Raw genomic sequence first — 6,618 nt, forward strand, 5'->3', positions numbered from 1 at the left:
TCACAACTTGGTTCATAGACCGAATACAGAGAAGGATGAAGTGACAGCTCTACACTAGTGAAGAAATAGGAGCTGGCATGTTGTTCTCGTGACATCATTTACAACCAAGGTGGGTGTTGCGGTGAACTGGGAGGTGAAGATGTGGTGTCAAGGTCCCCCTACTGTCCTGCCCTCCATACAAGAGCACAACCAATGAGTTTAATGATAAGCAAACATCTACCACAGCCATGGCAGCAGCTGGGCTACATGGGGTTCAAACCTCCTCACTTCCCTGCCATCATTGAGGGTAATTCAGTAGTCACACTTCACCTTCATTAAGGTGGAAGGTATAAAAATAACAGAATGCTTCAGAATGAAACTTCCTTCTCTCCAGTAGAAACATAAACAAAAAACTAAACTTTCTCCCACTGTCTTGTGCTTTCTTACATCTTCCAATTTTTAACTCTAAGACTGCATCTACTGTTTTCCAGACTAGACTATTCTATATCCATCCATCCATCCATTCATCCGTCCATCAATTCTCTTCTTTCTATCCCTAAAGTGAGTTCTGGGTCTACCCTCAATGTCCTCCCAGTTAGACTTGCCTGAAAAACCTCCAGTTGAAGGCATCAGGTATCATCCTATGCCAGAACTACTTCTCAACATGAAGGAGTAGCTACTATATTCCCAGCTCCCTTTGGATGTCTGAGCTCCTCACCTTATCTCTAAGGATGAGCCCAGACTCCCTACAGAGAGAGTAATTTTAGCTGCTGGCATTAGCGATCTCATCCTTTTGGTCACTACTCAGAGCTCTTGACCATAGATGAGGCCTGGAACGTTGACAGATTTACACCCACTCTCATTTTATCTGCCTTTCGTTCCAGTGCACACTTAAGATCACGACTTGTTGCAGACAGAACTACATCATCTTAAAAAAACTGAAACCCAGCTCTGACGTTGTCAAACCGGACACCATCCTCCCCCGACTTACGCCTCGAGATCCTGTTCAGGAATATCAAACATAGGATCAGAGGCAATGGGGCAAACATGACAGAGTTCAGCATCCCCCTGAAATATGTTTGACTTGGCGCTGAGCATATGAACACACAAGCTTTTGTACATCTACTCCTCAGCACAGTGTGTCCCTTAAGTTGTTGATGTCTGTATAATTAAATGAACCATCTCATTTTGAGCAGTTTATGAATAAATGTATGAAGTGTTTTCCATGACGAGCACAAGACAGCGTTTCATAATGTAATTAAGTCGTATAGCCTGCAAACATTGAGGGCTCATGGAAAACAGTGTTCATTAAAGGCCCCACACAGCATAAATACTGAACAAACCACAATATTAGATTGGCTTCCAAAACACTATCATACTAAACTAGACGTGGTAGTATTTCAAAGCTGGATCTTTAGTCGGAAATGTCTCTGGGGGTTTTTTCTCACTTCTGGTTTCAGTCTGACACTGCAGAGCCAGTGAGCATCATGTGATGTGACTGTATCTGACTGATGGAGACCTGCAGGGGTCCAATCATTCCAGACAGTTTTTGCAGACACACTCTTGTTCACTAACAGTCTCTGTTACATTGTCAACATTTTATTGTAACCCTCACATGTCTGCACAATGTAAACAGACAAACCCGCTCATCTTTAATATTCAAAAACCCTGAATACTGCAAGAAACACTTTGCAGTTTGTGATTTTAGCTGCTGAGGTCAGATGCTTGTGCACCTTTCTTTCTTTCTTTCTTTCTTTCGCCTGCTGCTGAACAAAGCAGTCATGGCCGCCGGCTGCCGGTTGCCTGGTAACATTCCTGGGAGACCCGGCATTGAGATGAACGAGGAGACAGTGAACGCTGCACTGGCAGACCGCTGGTGTTTAAAAGCTTCCAACAGGCTTTGTCCAAACACAGAAAACTTTATTTAACATGCAGCTCCACGACTCAAACACTGCACCGAATGAATGAAGCTAATGACATCATCGCACCTTGGAAACAGAAAATATCACCGTTACATTACATTTCAGGGTCAAATGTATAATTCCTTTGGTATAACTCAAACAGATGCTAGAGCCACATTTGTTTATATCATATATTACTCTATTTTTGGGGTTATTTGTACTCCAGCAGCCAGACAGAGAATTAATGTTCTTACTGGACAGCAGAACCAAACAGGACACAGTCGGGTTCACAGTAAAACATCAATTAATCTGTTAATCGCATCACTTAAAACATTCAGTTTAACGTGAAGATTTATTCAGTAAAATCGTGGCAGACTGGCCCTTTAAAGCCTCTGTTTTGCCTGTCATTGCAACCCAGTCGGCCATGTTTTCCTGATCTGTCACAGTGCTGTGTCCAGGTTCTTGTGGTTCGTGAGGCGTTCACTGACCCACCACCACCGCTGCTGCTGCTGCACGTGAAGCATGCCGCTCTGTTGACATCTTCAGCCAATCACAGGAGGAGGAGGCTGAAGAGGCCTGTGATTGGCCGGAAGCAGGAGTAGGGTGAGCTCATGATGCTGCTGTCAGCTGACAACCCAGTAAGTATGGAGATGTTGGGTTTTCCTCTGAGTGAGAGCTGTCAAACCGCAAACCGACACTAGGGAGACGCAGGGTTTCCACACCAACCAACATACCGGCATGCATTTCCTTTTGGGAGCATGTCTCAGGGTCGGTGTGACAGCAGTCAGCAGATACAAGGTTTTCCGACCAGCACAGGCACTCACCCGTTGTCCCCCTCCTCCCACCTCTCGTCCTTGTTGCCTCTCTGTGTTCGGTCATGAATAAATGACAGGGGTACGGGGAGTGGAGGGGGGTGCTGCAGCCTCTCAACATGCTGATGGAGGATGGGGGAGGGGCAGCAGGGGGGGTGAGGATGGAGGAGGACAGGTGGGGGAGGGGTGGTGGATCTGGTTTGTATTCAGCTCTCAGCACCTGATCCTCCTCCTGCTCCTGTCGACACTGCAAAACAGGGACACATCAGACACACTGCATGCTCATACTGTATCTATATGTATACATATATATACACAGTAAAATCTATCTATCTACAAACATGCATGAATGGATGGCTGGATATCTACAAGGGTACTTCATAAAGTTCTCGGCTTCACCAGAAAATATCACAAGAGAAAGATTGTTCTTGCGTTATTATTCAACATAGTCTCCTTTAAGATTAATGCATTGGATCCACTGATGTTCAAGCTCCACTATCCAGAACAAGGTCACATCTTGAGCATTCAAATAGTCCCCAACAGCATGCACGACTTCATCATTCTCTGAAAATGGCGACCACATAAGCTGGATTTCAGTTTGGGCATGATGAAGTCATGCATGCTGTTGGAGTATCTGGAGACTCAAAATGTGACCTTCTTCGATGAAGATACAGCAAAGCTTGAAGATCGGTGGACCAAGTGCATTGCAGTTAAATTGAAGTTAAAGAAAAATGATGAAAGAACAATCTTTCTTGTGTGACATTTGAAGCAACCTCGTACATACACATTAAGATACTATATCCATATACACCAATTAAGCATAACGTTATGACTACCTGCCAAATATAGTGTTGGTCCCCATTATGTAGTCAAAAATGGTCTGAATCATTGGGCCTGGACCAGAGGACCTCTCACTAGGACGTTGGCACTGGATCCCTTGAGTACTCTGGGTTGTGCTTTGGGGTTTCTGTGATTCAAACTTGTTCCACTGCATCCTGCTGATGTTTGATCAGAATGCTGTCTAGGAAGCTTGGAGGTCAAATCGACATCTTGTCACGTTCCAGTGAAATTTGCATGAAGAAATGTAGTTATTTTGGGACGTCTATTTGGGTGTCTAAGTCTCAACAACATGGATGCCAAAATCCAAGATTTTTCGAGCAAAACACCAAAATCCAATATGATTAATGTCATTCGCTTCGTCTGTCAGTTGTTTTAATATATGTGTATAAACACATAAATACACTGATAAGACACAGCATTAAATTTATTCATGTGCTAGCATAATTACACAAGGGTTTTCTAATCATTAATCAGCCTTTTAACACCATTAGCTAACACAATGTAGCATTAGAACACAGGAGTGACGGCTGCTGGAAATGGGCCTCTGTACTCCTATGTAGATATTCCATTAAAAATCAATCGTTTCTAGCTAGAATAGTCATTTACCACATTAGCCATGCAACTTGATGTTATCTTCATTGAAAGAAAGGATTTTCTTTCAAAAATAAGGACATTTCTAAGTGACCCCAAACTTTTTAACGGTAGTGTACATGTGTAAGATAAGATAAGATAAGATAGACTTTATTGATCTCACAAAGGAGAAATTTACTGTATATATAATATATATGTTTTAGTCTTTGAGCATACACACAGTTCCATATGTGAGTCTACAGATATGTATGAATGGTAAATGGCCTTAATTTATATCATGTATTTTAACCTCAGTGGCTCTATAAAGCACTTAATACACATTTCAAGGAGGAAACCCTTAGGCTGTAGTACAGCAAGGAGTGAGCTGCTGCAATAACAACTCACAGAGATACGGCAACAGACAAGGGACAATAATGCACTTCATTACAAAAAAAACCCCTCTGAGGTCACGGAGTACAAACACAGCAGCAGAAATGTCCTCAGTCTCCTTGTATCAGTCCTTTCCAAGGACACTTTGGTGTCGAGAAGTAAGGGATTAAACCCTCAGTCTTGCAATTAGCAGACAACTCAGTCTACCATCTGACCCTAGAATCTGGATTTTTCAATTTGTATTTCTGGACTTTAGGATCTAGCTCTTATGATAATTTAAGATTAAGCTCTGTCTTGTCATTCATTCTCTTCTTACATGCTTTGGGTTTATATAATTACAACTTTCCTCCATCTGCTCAGACAGTCCTCAGTGACCCCCAACATTGTTCACCAGCCGGGCTGAACCTGCCGCTGCAGCTGACGGGCACAGCAGGCAGCTGTTACCATGGAGACGGGTGCCATGATGTGCCATGGCCTTCTGCCTGCAGCAAGACAAGTCACTTTTATTTAGATTACTTATAGTGCCCAACCCCACCAACCATGAACTTACCCACTCAGCCTCAAATCACATGAAGTCGACAGAATGACCCTTTAAATTTAAACCTGAATGAAATGTCTGGACCAGAAGAGAGGCAAACACACCCACACAATCAGTGGACAGTATGGACCTTAAGGGTGACAAAATCTCAGACTGAAAGGTGAGGTAACCCTGATCCACCAAACAGACCTGATTCTCCACTGAGGCCTGGGCAGAGATCAGACCACCACACAGAAGGAAACAGAACCGAGGCTTTGTGGAACAAACAGTAGCATCCATCAGCAGCACAAACACCAACACTCAGCGTCTTCACATGGACCTGATCAGGTTTTAAAGTATCCCGACTGTGTTTGTGCATGCGAAACATCAGGTGGATTTCAGAGGGCTGGAAAGATGAATGAAGTCACAAACAGACAATCCCACCTCTGGTGTGACGGAGCTAAAGAGGAGTTAAATAGAGAGAGAGTGGTAGAGCGAGCTTTACTCTCTCACTAACAAAGACTTCACTGTTTCATTCATGCACTCTCATTTCATATGCAAATGAGCAGGCTGAGAGGGGCGGAGTCTGTGTCACTATTTGTAATCCGGATCAGTTTAGTCTGTCTGCTGGAGATCTAGATCCAGATCTGTGTCCGTCTCTGACCTCTGGCATCATCACCTCCAGTGTGTCTACAGTCAGGATTTCAGAGAGACTTAGGACACGAGTCAGATCTCCATCCAAGAGGTACTCACATCCTTTACTTCAGTTAACCCTCGTGTCGTCCTGCAGGTCAAAATTGACCTGGTTTAAAGGTTGAAAATGTGAAAAAAAAAAATTTTCACAGTGAAACTTCCGATGTCCACATTTTCAACATTTTTGGGAAACCTTTGAACATTTTTTGGTGGAAAAAAGAAAAGTTAAAAAAGTTTAAGAATAGTCACAAAAAATCTACCAAAATCTAGTGAATTTCCCTGAATTTTGGTTGATTTTTATATGAACGTTCTTAATGAAAAATATTAGAAGTTTTACTGTTATATATGTAATCATTTTTACTTTACTTTTACTCATTTTTAAAAAAATATTTACAAGAATTTTCTTGCCAAATTTCGGGGATTTTTTTTTAAAATAAAACTTTTAAGGGAAAATTTTAAGGAATGATTGAAATTTTCTTCCAGAAGGAATTTTCAGAAATTTGGGGATTTTTTTTGCTGAATTTTTAAAAAAAAAAATTTCAGACAAGGTAACAATATTTTTTGGTGCCTGTAAATGAGGACAACAGGAGGGTTAAAGCAGCAAACAGTGTCAGAAATACTCAGTTGCAGGTTAAAGTCCTGCATTCAAAATTCTACTAAAGCAAAGTATTCTTGGAGAAACATGCTTTAGTATCAGCAGTAAATATGTAAAATTGTTCTGCAGTAGAATCTTTTGGTCACTCATCACATGTCAAGATGACTGGAAACCACTGATTTCATCTTTAAAAATGTGCATTTAATGAATTTAGCGAGTGTTTTAACGTAAAATGTTAAAATCTTAATGAGTATCAAATAAAGACTTTTTGTTCCACTAGCATGTTCTATGTTTTGTGTAAGAACCAATACGCTCCTCATA

The 6,618-nt window shown here is 41.7% G+C and overlaps 1 long non-coding RNA gene across 1 annotated transcript; it reads left to right on the forward strand.

Moving 5' to 3' along the window:
• The first annotated feature begins 1,794 nt into the window (after positions 1-1,794).
• LOC127537683 (uncharacterized) lies at positions 1,795-6,576 on the forward strand. Its single transcript, XR_007947475.1, has 2 exons — positions 1,795-2,518; positions 4,853-6,576. It is a non-coding gene; the product is annotated as an uncharacterized LOC127537683 (long non-coding RNA).
• Positions 6,577-6,618: the final 42 nt, after the last annotated feature.

Source organism: Acanthochromis polyacanthus, chromosome 16 (assembly GCF_021347895.1).
Source record: "Acanthochromis polyacanthus isolate Apoly-LR-REF ecotype Palm Island chromosome 16, KAUST_Apoly_ChrSc, whole genome shotgun sequence".
NCBI classification, from domain to species: Eukaryota; Metazoa; Chordata; class Actinopteri; family Pomacentridae; genus Acanthochromis; species Acanthochromis polyacanthus.